A 15,076-nucleotide genomic window follows, 5' to 3' on the forward strand; every position below is an offset into this window, starting at 1 on the left:
TAGAGATAATTAGGGACGTAATTCCTGCATATAAGTACATGAATGGAGTCCTGAGTCGCTTGTGACCTTCTTAAAGGTCTCCAGTGGATTATGGCAACCTGAAGAAGAAGGGAGAAAATTAACGATGAGCCCAAAGGTCCACCTAGTGTCTAATCCACTCTGACGCCACGACTGGTAGATTACATTAGTTATGCATAGCTCAGAATTAACTAAAACTATCAACTGATGCTCTGGAGTGGCCCAGCCGTTCAGATTTAGGTTCCCTTAAATTGCCCACGTCGTGCCTTTCAGAAAGATGTGGGCGATAGCCTTTCCAGTACAGTAATAGCCAACATAAACTTGTGCTCCTCCTCTAAGTAACTTCTCGTCACCAGAACGCAAATGCTAACATTCCTGCGTTTATTCACCCAATAACACCGAACAACAGCAACAAATAGAGCTTAAATCAAGAAATTTACATTTACTCTGTAGTATTGTAGTATGACTGTTTACTGTTGATCCACCATTGATGACAGATTATCCTACTGCCTATCTTAACTATTGGTGAACATTATTTTTAACCACACAGTTATATAACGGCAAAACATTGAACATTATGTTGCGAAACATAAAGGTATTACATCCAATGTGATTCGAGCGTCAATTTACCGACTTGATGTGATTACCTTGTCGGCCCTAACGGTTTTGTACTGTATTAGTCGTGTGGGACACTCCTTCCGGGAATGCTAACCCGTCTCTATGCCTGCTTTATAAACAACTTAGAAAACAGCTAAACGAGATTAAAGGCAAACTAGGCAGTTTCCTGTCGACAGCTAGTTGGGGCACTGATGTTTCTTTCCTAACAGACAGAACAGAAGAAGCACTAGGATGGTTAGGACATGTCCAAAGAATGGAAGAAGACGGATAGCCTAAGAGAGTACTTTCATTGCAGCATCCTGGAAAGAGAGTAAGACCGCGGAAAGGATGGCTAAGCGGTATCCAAGAAGTGATGGAGAGACGAGGAATAGAAGAAGATGAGGAAGAATGGTGAGATCGAGGCGTTTGGCAACAACCAGAACAAGGCTGTTTCATCTGAAGTAACACACATTCATAACCTTCACTGTATTGTGCGTTAGTTTGCTTTTATCGTTCTACATTATCAGGTACAACATTGTGGCAATACGTTAACTCGATAATTGCCACAGATGTAACGATATATAAATATGACAAAAGCGACATAAATGTTATTACTCATCTGAAATGGATTTGCAGATTCTAATTTGGTGAAGTAGAGCCTCGCTGGAATCAATTTTGGTCCACTTCATTTCTATAATAAACTCGCTCAAAAAAATCATTTGTACTACGTTCATAACTTTCATACCTATTCATACACGACAGTCCTCCTTTTACGATGAGAATGTTACCAGAAGAATTCGCTGTTTGCAGCCTTCTGTGAACTAAAAGGTTGATTCAAGGATATGCAGTACGGTCTTCTTCGCTAATCATTTTCCCACATCTACGACACGTTTAAGAAATAATCATCGTCAGATCTGTAGTGTGAAATATACAAACTAATGCTGTACTAAATATAATTCTGATCTCTAGCAGTGATTAACAATGAGCCCGGGTTCCCAGGTTCGATTCCCGGTGGGATCAGTGATTTTCTCTGCCTCGTGATGACTGGGTGTTGTGTGATGTCCTTAGGTTAGTTAGGTTTAAGTAGTTCTAAGTTCTAGGGGACTGATGACCATAGAAGTTAAGTCCCACAGTGCTCAGAGCCATTTGAACCATTTTGAACCATTAACAATGATCTTATTTTATTTTGATAATGTGTTAAGTGAATGGGTGACCTGGGAGTCTCATTCCACATATATGGAGGCAATCAATTTGAAATGCAAATTTCTGTGTAATATAGATATTAGCATTCAGTAGATTCCTACACGTCTCTATATGCCTATCTATCAAGGCTGCTTATCCCTATATGTAGTTTCTTTCTTACGTCAAGCAGTTAAACATTTCTGCATTCTCAGTGTTTAGCACAGCCCGCTGTATGTCCAATCACGAATGGGAAAAATGCGGGTTGGACACATAGTCCGCCAAAATGCTGCGAAACGTCAGCTGAAGCGTAGAATGTGCCCCAGTTCTCACCTTACTGCAGGAAGTTTTGTCTGTTCGGGAAGTTGCACGCCGAACTGACGTACATAATTCAAGAGATGACCGCCTTCCTAGCTGTGTGGCTAGCACAAATGATAACCATGCAGAGCCATACTTTCTAGGATCTTCACTCGGTGGGAGAATTGGAACGTGCCCCACCCACTTTCGTGATGACAGTGTAGGAGCTACTCGAAAGAAGATTATAGACTACCGAATCTGCAAAGCTGGCAATGGCCTGAAGAACAATGTGCTGACCCCACGCGCTTTCCTGCCGAATCCCAATGGGGTAATTTGCTCAGGATGACACTGCAGTCGACCCATTCTGATTGACCAGCCTGCGGAGAAGTGAGCTTTTCCTTTTTGACAGGCTGCAAGAAACTGCAGGTCTATCGCACAGTGATCAGCCACAAACTAGTTCGTGACAGTACGTAGGTAGACAACCGAACTGCACGCTGTCTTTTGAAGGCAACTAGCAGAACTGTGTCGGTCCACACACTTAATTTGGCTTCTTGTCGCCCTTTGTCGAAACTCTTACTAAAACCAAGCACAGTGATGTACGAAGACACGATAGGGAACATCTGGCCTGGATCGAGGATCGAAGACGTTGGATCCGCTTCACTGGCAAGTGTTAGGATTTGTCTAGTCCTAAGAATCTTAGTAGAACGCCTGCCACCTGGTAGCAGTTAACGGCATAGTCATGTACTGAGTATGGAGGCGACACATCTGCGTTTTGGACTGAATAACACTACAGCACAGCATGTGACACTGTCATGCCGTCCGTTTTCTGTATTGATCAGTATTACATTCTTCGCGAATGTATGTGTTTTCGTTGTTTCTGTGTCATATAAGATCAGTTCCGTGTGTGTGTGTGTGTGTGTGTGTGTGTGTGTGTGTCTATATCCGGCATCGTCGTTTTAAGAGCAATGCTTTGTGGCTCCGTGACTGATGCTATTCCTGTAGGATACAGTAAAAAGTTAATTTATGAAGATGATTCAAGAGAATTATTAATACAGAGTAGGGCCTAAAGTTTCACTAAGTCACGCGTAAAAATGTCGACAACTGCAACACGAGCCAGGTTTAACAATAATGATATGTTAACACCGACATATTACGTCACGCCAGCAGCTTCACAGGAAGGTATAATGGACCATTTCAGGCATACTGTTCTGAAAAAATTTTGCCAGCATCTTAGAGTTATGTTTGGATAATCCCTCAAAGATGTGAAATTTAATGATAATACTATAGTGATTATGGACTTGAGTAATTGCTGCCATAACGATGGTCCAACCGAAAACCACTTCATCAATGAAAGAAATATTTAAATATAAAACCATGATAAGTTTGCTAGAAAATGAAACTAAATTATTCTCCTAAATTGAAAGATCATTTCTTGTTGTATAATGGAAGTAATTACGTAACTTTAAGACTACAACGTTTCATTGCCAATAAATTTTTGAAAGTAAGATTAGAAAGTTGTTGAAATCATTGAAGCTGACAAAAGAAAATGAATTTCAGCTTTTATTCGAATATTCCAGACACTTCTACACGTTTCACTAAATTTTTGATCGCTATCTTTTTTGTCGTGTCCCAGTGTTGTCTCGATACTCTGCTGTTGTTTTGATGGCACTCGTGTTCAGCTATTATATTTTTGTGAATGCAATACAAATATTTGGCGTGGTTGGTTGCTAAACTAAGTAGTTACTCTAGGTAATACTTACCGTGCTGGACAATGCATTCATTCATTCAGTTAGTCTATATTTAAAAAAATCTTGAGTTTTGATTATATGCTCCAATTTCTGTGATCACTTGCGTATACAAATGAGGTCTCATATCACAAATGACGCACATACACATACGATTGGGTGCCGAAAAGTAATGGCTCCGAATTTGATACGTGTTTTTAAATAAAAGGAACTCCATGAACAGTCCATATCTTAATTTTCCGTATCTACACATTTCTCAACATGTTGACCCTGCGACGAACACATTTCTCCCAACGAGAGACCACTTTGTTGACTCCGTCACTGTAGAATGTTTGACTTTTTTGTGGATCCACAACCTAATACCTCCTACCACCGCTTCATCAGTACCACAGTGAAGTCATCGAAGTTGTTATTGAAGTTATTGAAACAGAAGAAAATCTGTGGGGGGGGGGGGGGGTCAAGTTGGGAGTGTATGCAGGGTCTGCGATGACAGTGAGCCGACCGAGGTGGCCGAGGGGTTGTAGGCGCAACAGTCTGGAACCACGTGACCGCTACGGACGAAGTTTCGAATCCTGCCTCGGGCATGGATGTGTGTGATGTCCTTAGGTTGGTTAGATTTAAGTAGTTCTAAGTTCTAGGGGACTGATGACCTCAGATGTTAAGTCCCACAGTGCTTAGAGCCATTTGATGACAGTGAACCCGAGGCGCCTGACTGCTCCAGAGGTCGCAGCTGCCGTGTGTAGTCTGGCACGGCCACGCCAAGGAGGAGTGTACTCCATGCGAAACTCGATTACAGCACGCTGTTTCTTACGCACAGACATGTGATGTCCTAAAGCATCGTTTCAAATGGTTCAAATGGCTCTGAGCACTATGGGACTTAACATCTGAGGTCATCAGTCCCCTAGAACTTAGAACTACTTAAACCTAACTAACCTAAGGACATCACACACACCCATGCCCGAGGCAGGATTCGAAACTGCGACCGTGGCAGTCGCGCGGTTCCGGACTGAGCGCCTAGAACCGCTCGGCCACCGCGGCCGGTCCTAAAGCATCGACTGAACACCGATCAGCGCAGCGCCACGGAATGGTATCAGGCAGGCGCTGATCTGGGCGCCAGTGGAAAGAGCGGGCAGTGCCACACACCCATGAAGACAGAGTTCAGCGCCCCCTGTCCACTCTGAGTTAACTATCTTCCCGGTGGTGGTCGGGGCCACTTCGGTCGCGGATTTCAAGAGCGTCAACACTGAATAACAGGAAGACGGTACTTAGACTACGTTCTGTGAGTAGTGACAGTGTGCAGAAGTAATTACACGTAAGAGTCGCAGGAAGCACATCAAGCCACCTCCGAAGGAGAAGTTCTACTTCTTTACTTTTTAAAAATAAAGTGTTCTATCAGTCTGCAAGTGTTTTGTACTGATCACTTAAGATTCCTGCCACCGGGCTTCGCAACTTCTCTTCTTCATTTTATGTGTTTGTACTGACTCCCACAGTAGCCAACACAACACAACACAACACAGTAATGTTACACGCCGCCATTTTACATGCTACAATTCTAAACCTTCTACCGACTGAAAATATGAAAACATAAAGAATAAATATGAAGAGTGTTAATAACGTTTGGTCTATTTCAAGGGCTTTAAGAATTTTCACATAAAAAATTCTGAGACCACAGTTTGCAGCATGATCTCGTAGAAGTAGTTGTCTGTAAATGATCTGTTTCTTTACTTTTAGTAAAATACATTATATTCATTTTTATACAACACCGAAATTAGCACCTGTAATTAATGTACGTAGTGGCCCGCCGTTGTGGCAGAACGGTTCTAGGCGCTTCAGTCTGAAACCACGCGACCGCTACGGTCGCAGGTTCGAATTCTGCCTTGGGAATGGATGTGTATGATGTCCTTCGGTTAGTTAGGTTTAAGTAGTTCTAAGTTCTAGGGCACTGATGACCTCACATGTTAAGTCCCATAGTGCTCAGAGCCATTTAAACCATCTGAATGTACGTAGTAGATGAGCAGGCGTCAGTGAATATTGTACAAGGTCCGGAGTTTTAGAGTTAGAACTCCTGCCTAGCATGGGGCGTTAAAAAAAGAATTGTACGTATTTCCAACATGAAGTCAGAACAGGACAGGCATCTTGGATAACAAATTCTTTATTCTAATTCCGTGACAACTGCGTTTTATGATGTTAGCGACTAGTTTCGAACAACAAAATTCATTTTCAGGTGCCTTACAGCTGCGCTAACAGTGTTCGGTCAGGTGACAATCATTTCACCCATAGGTAATGCACAGGGTGAAAGATAATAAAACCGACGAACTGCAGGGTCGGATTCCTGGCTAGAAATGGAGGAAAACAGTCCTATGTGCCATGTGTCCGGAAATGGACGGTGTGCGTGCAACGACAAAAACTCACCATGGAACACACAACAGAACTGCGTCGCATCCACGTTACCACAAGGTTCAGAGTGGTCTTCATGGAATGGAATGCAGTGCACGCCGCACTGTTTCGCACGTTGCTGCCTCTCTCCGGATAGCGTCACGGGCGCTGTGAACACGCTGTTCAAGGGTCTGCACATCAGGAACTGGCTAAGCATACACGACGCTTTTCAGATGGCCCCACGGATAAGTAGGGTAATCTAACAGGCCACGGTACAGGACTTCCGTGTCCTATCCAACGGCTTGGCAAGATCTTGATGAGGTGTCAACGAACTGTAACACGGAATTGGGGTGAATCTCCATTGTGCTAATACCACGTAACCTGTCGTATAACCGAAGGCACATTCTCAAGTATCAGAGGCAGAGTATTATGCAGGAAGAACACGTACGTTCCTCCGTCGAAGCGTCGTCGAATAATAACCGGTCCACCTTCGTAGTCGCCAAGAATCCCTGCCCACATACTGATGCTGATCTGATGCTGATGAGACGCCTCATTCATGCATCGAGGACCGTCTGTAGCCCACAGGCTACGATTATGCAGACTGATGATGCCAGTTCTCGTAAATGTTACTTCATCTGGTGCAGAAACCATAGAAAAAATCCTTCTCACGGAGGGAAATCCGTTGCTGATCATCCTTCCACTCGTTGCAGATCACAGGGATAGTAGCGACTGTCGTGCAGGACACACATATCGTACTTTGGCTTATACCATGTTGGCGGGCAACTTGCCTGGAATTTGTATTACCTTTCGTCTCAAAAATCCATAGAGCCCTGTAATCCAGATCTGATGTACACGCAGTCTGTCATCCCCCTGCACGTTCGTCTTTCTAAATGGACCCCTGATCACCAAATGGCCAGGAAGGGCTTGAAATGTGTGATGTGGTTGGTGTCTGTGTGGTTATTTGTTTCGCTACAGCTGTGCTGCCTCTCGACCATCTGCTTGTCCGTACATAAACACCATCTCGGCCTGTTCCCTAACGTGAATTCCCTACCGTTCTGCTCTTACAGTACGCTGCGTCAATGACACAGCCTGCAACACACAAGGAACACACGGAACGTGGTCAGAGGAACTCCCTTTCGTCGGAGCCATCTACTGTGGCAACGATGCATTTCCCAACACACGTTCATAAGACTTATTTTCCTCAGTTTCCAATCAGGGATTCGTCCCTGCAGTTCATCGGTTCTGTTAATGTTTACCCTGTACACATAATACATAGTCACATGGAATGACTTACCAAGTTCACAATGCAGATGTATTCAGAAAGTGCACCTGCACTAGACCAGTCTAGGTCGCTAACGTACCCTCAGCACCAAGAAAACCGGTTCGAATGCCGTTGGTCATAAATTTTCACTGCCAGTATTTGGCCGCCAATGGGGGAGGTGTTGGCATAAAGTTCTGTGTACCGGCGTTTGCGCAGTTGTGGATTAAGTTTTAAAGCCGCACAAAGCGTCTCTTGAAGCGAGGACGTGTGACACTGTTGATGGTGATCCGTGCGACGGATGGTAATATTAAGGTAGGAGGCCTCCTTGGTGCTATTCGAGAACAGTAGGCTACGTGTCAGCAATCCTTCAGTTAAAACAGGGAACACAAACATCAGACGAGCATATGTAACACGCTACCCTTAGGTATGCAAAGATGAGAAATCGAATTTCTGGGAACATATAAGGTTAACAACAGACAAAGCTGTGAAAATACGTGAACTGGTGAGGCTGATTTCAAAACAGTACACACTACCTCTACCAGTCACACGGACATACCACGGTGCACTGTACGAATCAGTACTCCTCACAGCTAGCATGCGAGAATGAAAGAAGATTATCGTTTATGAAGTAAAAGATCCACTCAGTGGACACCAAATGAAAGGCTACTCCTTATGTTTCAGATCTAGACTGCAAAAATAAAATGGGAAGGAACTGTTAATTAGAACCCTGATGGTCCTGTGCTAACATCATTCGTAATTGACAATGTCGTTGGGTCAACACATGAACACGTAGAGTTAGTCTACTGCGGAGCTCCATGTTCAACAATGTAATATGAACGGTGTGCTCTGATACACTTTCGCGTGCACCAGCATTGTGCTGTTTTGGCGGAGATTCCACGGATTGCCATCTATCCGACTTTACAGAGCAGGCAAGCCTGCGAACCCAACTTTCTATAGAGAGACCTGGACGTCGAGTTATTTAGCGCCTTGTGTCGTTTCACTGTACTGTCTGCGATCTAACATCCCAAGAATGTTCGGGTTCACATGTGGTTCCCCGTCGTCGAAATGTCTTGGCAAAAACTCGTCTAGGGGTTGAATGGCACGTGTCGTATTACACACCCTACATTAGATACAAGTGACTGATAATTTAAATTTACTATATCTTTTAAACAAATAAAGTTACAGAGTTGATATTTACCACGTTTGTCATTTTAATGATGCGCTTCTATATGAAATGTCGATCGTTAAGATAGACCATAGCGTTAAGATTTTAGCAATCAGGTCTTTGTTACAAAACTTGTAAATTTCACTTTAACAGTAAATCCCAAACTACTATAGATATGATCAATATTCAAGCTTTATTAGGATCACTATGAAAATTTATGGAGGATGGCAGATTAAAAATACTGTGGCTCAATTCACTGCGTTACTACAGAACTAAATAGTTTTCATAAATGTTTCCCTTTATGCCCGATCTTAGGTCGTCCATATTTAACGCTGCTACGTCCCCTTGGCCACAAAAGCCTTCTACGGGTTTCCCTATGATGCAGGTTCTCGTCTGTCTCACTCGCACACTGCTACGCTTAAGCCTCAATAGACAACAGACGCCTGTGAGTCTCCCCATCTCGTGAATCTGCGCCCCTTGTGGCATGCGTTCCTGGACGACACGGTTCGTTTCACAGTTCCTGTATGCTGACTCTTTCGTCCATATATTTAAATGAGAGCGCAATGCTCGTTAACTCACATGTCTTTTTCTGTAGAGTCTGACGGCAGTAGCACTTGAACATTCGACCAGCTTTGTCGTTTCCGAGATACTGATTCACAGGCTCTGCGGAATTGTAATCTGTTCTTTGTCAAAATCGCTCATTTCAATAGATTTCCCCATTTGAAGCCCATATCTTTGTTAGGATAATCCCCCATCCGTGTCTACTCCGCTTACATACTTAATGTGACGGCCTCACGGCCGGCCGAAGTGGCCGAGCGGTTGTAGGCGCTTCAGCCTGCAACCGCGCGACCGCTACGGTCGCAGGTTCGAATCCGCCTCGGGCATGGATGTGTGTGATGTCCTTAGGTTAGTTAAGTTTAAGTAGTCCTTAGTTCTAGGGCACTGATGACCTCAGTCCCATAGTGCTCAGAGCCATTTGAACCATTTGAACGGTGTCACGTGCTCGCAGCGTCATCAGGCGCTATCCAACGTCGAGATGGGCGTCATGTTTTGGCCTGTGAGTGTACATTGTCACCTACTTACACGTGAAGTTTTTAAATTACCTTCACGGCGTGAAGTATAATGAACAGACTGTGCAGTAGGACGTAGGACGCTGGTACCTTCATTTAATCTTTTTAAGTGGCTTACGCAAACAGCTAAAGGCAGGACTTGCGGATTGACGTGGACTCCTACCATAGTTCAATAGGCGAGAGGCTACACGACTCAGGGAAACTCCGAAGAATGACTGTGGTTCGATGCGCGGTTCAAGCTTGGAATTTTCTTCTAGAACCCAGAGACATTCGTGATGTAAACAATTGCAAATGTCGCATGGCATCGTTGGCTGGGATGTCCGACGGTGTGAGTTCAGACGCCTGTCGAAAAAGGTATTCTTCCTCCGCTCCCGTTTCCTTTCGGATGTGCGAGAATTGAGTCATAAGTGCATTTAGAAAGTGTGAGTGCAGTGGATGCGTCTAATGCGTGCATAGAGTAGTTTCACGTTTGTGTTGTATAGTGCTGATCAGAGAAGGGACGCTGTGAAATCGATTGCCAGTATCTGTTACTTATTTAATTTATTTGTTGCATAATAAATGATAAGCACCAGTTTGCTTTTGTTCTACAATATTACTTTTATTTTTAACCGGTTTTCGGCTTACAAGGCCATATTCAGACATTTACTGAGTATTATCACCAAAGAAGTTAAATGATAGCAGACAGCATTGGAAGAGAAGTAACACATCTGCAACGAAAAAGTAAAAACTGAACAGTACATAAAGCTGTTACTTAGTGTATGTTTCTACTTCGGTCTAGATGTTACTTCTCTTCCAATGTTGTCTGCTAACATTTAACTTCTTTGGTGATAATACTCAGTAAATGTCTGAAGATGGCCTTGTAAGCCGAAACCCGGTTAAGAATAAAAGTAATATTGTAGAATAAAAGCAAACTGGTGCTTTTCATTTGTTATACTGTTATTCTACCAAGAACCGACAAAAGATTCTGTTAATATTAGTTGCATAATTAGGAGCCTATTACCTCATATTTTAAACCTTGTGTGAAACCGGGTATCGGCGCATATTATTTAGTTATTTATTGCAAATCTAGAGACCTGTCACTCGATATTTTTTAATGTAAATACAATTTTGTTCTCTTAAGATGATGATACGATAGGCGAGAGATTTGTTAGTGCCGTCACCGATTGCGACTGGCGGCGAATAACTCGGAATGGTTTCTTCGAGCTGTTGACCTCCAGTCACAATAAAGTAGTTGTTGGTTAGTAGTAGAGAAGTGGTATTGCTTGTGATACGCATTAACATTTGGTAATCATCCATATACAAAACTGGGCGCTTTCTTGGCCAGACGGTCAGCACGTTACACTTCACTACTCTAGTATTCGTAATGCCTAACTATTATTTGATTCACATGTACAGTTTTGAAGTACATTGTGGCAAGCTTTATCTGATTCATAATTCAAGGTGTCTCTCTTCCTTTATATTTAATCTCCCTCTTCCCCTCCTCTTCATTGTTGGTGTCGCCGTCACTGTGGGCGGCACTGTCCACCCTCTGGGGACTGATGCTATGTTGCTTACAGGACTGTGTGTTACAGGAAAGTGTTTTATGCCACGTCGAAAGATACTCTTCACGTGTTCTTTTTGAAATACTGCCTGTTAATGCATTTATTTGTGCCAGTTCTTCTCGTCCTCTTATTTCTGTGAACGTATGTATTTGAGTTTCTATGCAGTCTGAGTGTAGTGTACGTATATTGTTCGCGTATTGCCCGCAGAAGGAGACAGTGTGTTCTGTGGAACCTTCTTCCCCGTATGTGCATGTAGGTGTAGCGTGGTTTAAGTGCATGGGATCAGGTCCGTGCCTAGTTAACAAATGTACCATAGCGCTGCTGGGATCGAAATGTTTCATTCTCAACCACTACCTTATTTCAGGGAGGAAGTCTTACAGTCTACGTCCCTTATCACTTACATCCCATTCACCTTGCCATGTATCCAAATGCCAGCTTATAAGATGACAGGTCGTCTTTATTGGTACACCAATTATTGTCTGTACATCATACAGTCTTCACATCTTTAACCACTGAGCGAGGTGGCTCAGTCATTAGCACACTGGACTCGCATTCGGGAGGACGACAGTTCAATCCCACGTCCGGCCGTCCTGATTGTTTTCTATGATTTCCATAAATCGCACCAGGAAAATGCCGGGATGGTTCCTTTGAAAGGGCACTGCCAACTTCCTTCCCCGTCCTTCCCTAATCCGATGAGACCGATGACCTCGCTGTTTGGTCTCTTTCCCTCAAACAACCCAACCCATCTTTAACCAGTACCTTGCAGCTCTGTATTTGATAGCGATATCTGTTGAGCATATTCCGAGCACCACACACAGCGCATCCACTGAGATGGTGCTGAACGCTCTGGACAGCCTAAGTGGGCCACTTCTCTGCCCTCGTCTGACTGCTGCTTTGTTGGTGACCAGGTTCACTCTATGTTCTTGAGAGATTGCAGGGCACTCTCACTTCTGATTTGGTGCTATGCCACTTCGTGTCCATAGGGAATATGATCTTTACTGCGATTTGACTTCATACATTATGATGAAAAAGGAAATGCAGTAAGCTTTACCTGTGTTCAAAGGAACTGGGTGCCAACTTAAACAACTGCAGTAAAAGCACGGTGTTGGTTGGCCGACAAAGCGCGTTTTTCTGGGAAATGGTGTGGAGACATTTTCAGACGGACTCGTGCCATGGTCGCATTTTACAAAACACATTATGTTGGAGCTGGATGAGCGACTGGAGTCCAGGTATATGGGCCAGTACCGAAAAGTCGCCGACAGCGCATTGTAGGCCGGGAATAAAGCAGAAGATGGGCCCTTGTTAGGGAGCAAGCCGCCAGAAGAAATGTAAAGGTTCTGCAGATTTCCGTGGTACAGAGACTGGCATCCAGACGTCCAGACTCTATTTCAAAACATGTTGGTGAAAGGACGACGCTTTTGGTGAGTTTATGGCTGTTCTTTGGAAACTTTGAAATGGACGCAACAGGGGAGATAACAGGCTGTTTATGGAGGGCTGTGCTTCCACCCTGTATTTTGTTATCAAAAGACATGGAAAAAGAATGGGAAAGAGGCCACGATGCTGAATTTTTTTCCGTTTCCTGTCAATTAACTTTAAAGTCTCTGATTTGTCAAATCGGTTTGCAGTGCAAAGACGATTCTCCGAGCTTAGAATGCCAGGCACCATCTCATGATTGGCTTGTTCGAAAGTGGGGGAAGTCAAAAAAGAGAATTGTGCCTTTGGAACTGAGCTGAGGAGGAAGCAGTGAGAAAGGAAGAGGAAGCACTCTTGTATATGTCTCTTGTACTGAAGCTTCGCTAGTAAAGAACTGCAGGTCTTTACCTAAATGGTCAGACTTGTGTCCTTTGCTAGTGAGCGACATGGAGCCTGTGCCAGTCACCTACTGAACTGTCAGAGGTACTGCTTATATCATCATGGTCACAACGAGTGAAGCGTGTGTGGAATTACTAGTTTTGAGTCAGCAGTCTAAATTTTTGACATATTCTGACATGCACAGTTGTGACATGGAGTGAAATTGGTTTGACAGACCAGCAAATGGGTCCACCTGCACACTGGAATCCATCGGGGTTTCAGGGGCTCATAGGGAAGTACCTGCGTTCTGAATTAACTAAATGCAAGACTGTGTACTTGCATTTTTCAGGAACCGGCATTTAACAATTACCGAACTATCAGTTTAATAAGTAATGACTGCAAAACATTAACACTAATTCTTGACAGAAGAATAGAAAATTTCTAGACTAAGAGAAAGCTTTTGACAATGTTGACTGGAATACCACGAATTTCTGAAGGTAACAGAGGTAAAAGAACGGAAGGGTATTTACAACTTATAGAGAAACGAAACGGCAATTATAAGAGCCGAGAGACATGAAGGGGAAGCTGTGGTTGAGAAGGAAGTGAGACTGAGTTTTAGCCTATCCCAAATGCTATTCAATTTTTACATTGAGTAAACAGTAAAGGGAACTATAGAAAAAAACTGGAGTAGAAATTAAAGACCTAGGAGAAGATATAAAAACTTTGTTTGCTGACAATTTGTAATTCTGTCAGAGACAGCAAAGGACTTCGAAGAGCAGTTGTACGAAACGAACAGTGATTTCAAAGGATGATATAAGATGAACATTAACAAAAGCAAAACGAGGATAATGAAATGTAGTCGAATTAAATCAGGTGATGATAGGGAAGTTTCTTTGGGAAACGAGACGCTGAAAGTGGTTGATGATGTTTTCTATTTTGGCAGCAAAAGAACCGGTGATGGCCAAAGTAGAGAGGATATAACATTCGAACTGGGAATGGACATATGGACAACAAAAAGTTTAGACAAGAAGAGAACAGAAGCTTTTGAATGTGCTGCTACAGAAGAATGTTGGCGATTAGATGGGCAGATCTGTAACAAGGAGGCACTGGATGGAAAAGAGGGAAAAAGAAACTTGACTGACAGAAAGGATCGGTTGATAGAACACATTCTCAGACATCAAGGATTCACCAGTTTAGTAATGGAGGGAACTATGGGGGGGGGGGGGGTAAAAATCGTAGAGGCAGAAGAAGGAAAGAACACAGTAGGCAGACTCAGAAGAATGTAAGTTGCAGTAGTTATTTGGAGATGAAGAGGCTTGCACAGGATAGAATAGCATGGACAGCTGCATCAAAACAATCTTCGTACTGAAGATGACAACACCAACAACAATTTGAAATGAATTTAAATATTTGTAAATATTGGTTTAACATAGGGAGGAGTGACAAAATGGAAACAACAACGTTGCCCTCTGCAGGGATCGAACCCAGCTACACAAATTACCAATCTATGCCTTACACCAATCGCATATCTTGTCCTGACAATTATGCTTTAACAATTCCACATAGTATCTGATTGCAAAATATGCTACATGCAGTTTCAAAGATAAATACTGACCTTTTGAAATCAGTAATTTGTTGGAAATGATTGATTTCGGATAAAATATTTGTTCAGAACATGAATTGCTGTTTAAAACGTTCTTGATATTCACCTAAATCTTGTCTGGTTAGTATAATCAAATGGTTCAAATGGCTCTGAGCACTATGCGTCTTAACTGCTGAGGTCATCAGTCGCCTAGAACTTACAACTAATTAAACCTAACTAACCTAAGGACAGCACACACATCCGCAGGGTTCGAACCTGCGACCGTAGCGGTCGCTCGGCTCCAGACTGCAGCGCCCAGAACCGCACGGCCACTCCAGCCGGCGGTTAATATAATCTTGGAATATATAAGCAACTGGTTGCAAAGAAATTCTTCTGTTCAAATCTTGTTCATTGCCTTTCATATGTAGTGGACGTATCAAGGCCACACCGTCCA

Source organism: Schistocerca piceifrons, chromosome 6 (genome assembly GCF_021461385.2).
Source record: "Schistocerca piceifrons isolate TAMUIC-IGC-003096 chromosome 6, iqSchPice1.1, whole genome shotgun sequence".
Taxonomy (NCBI): domain Eukaryota; kingdom Metazoa; phylum Arthropoda; class Insecta; order Orthoptera; family Acrididae; genus Schistocerca; species Schistocerca piceifrons.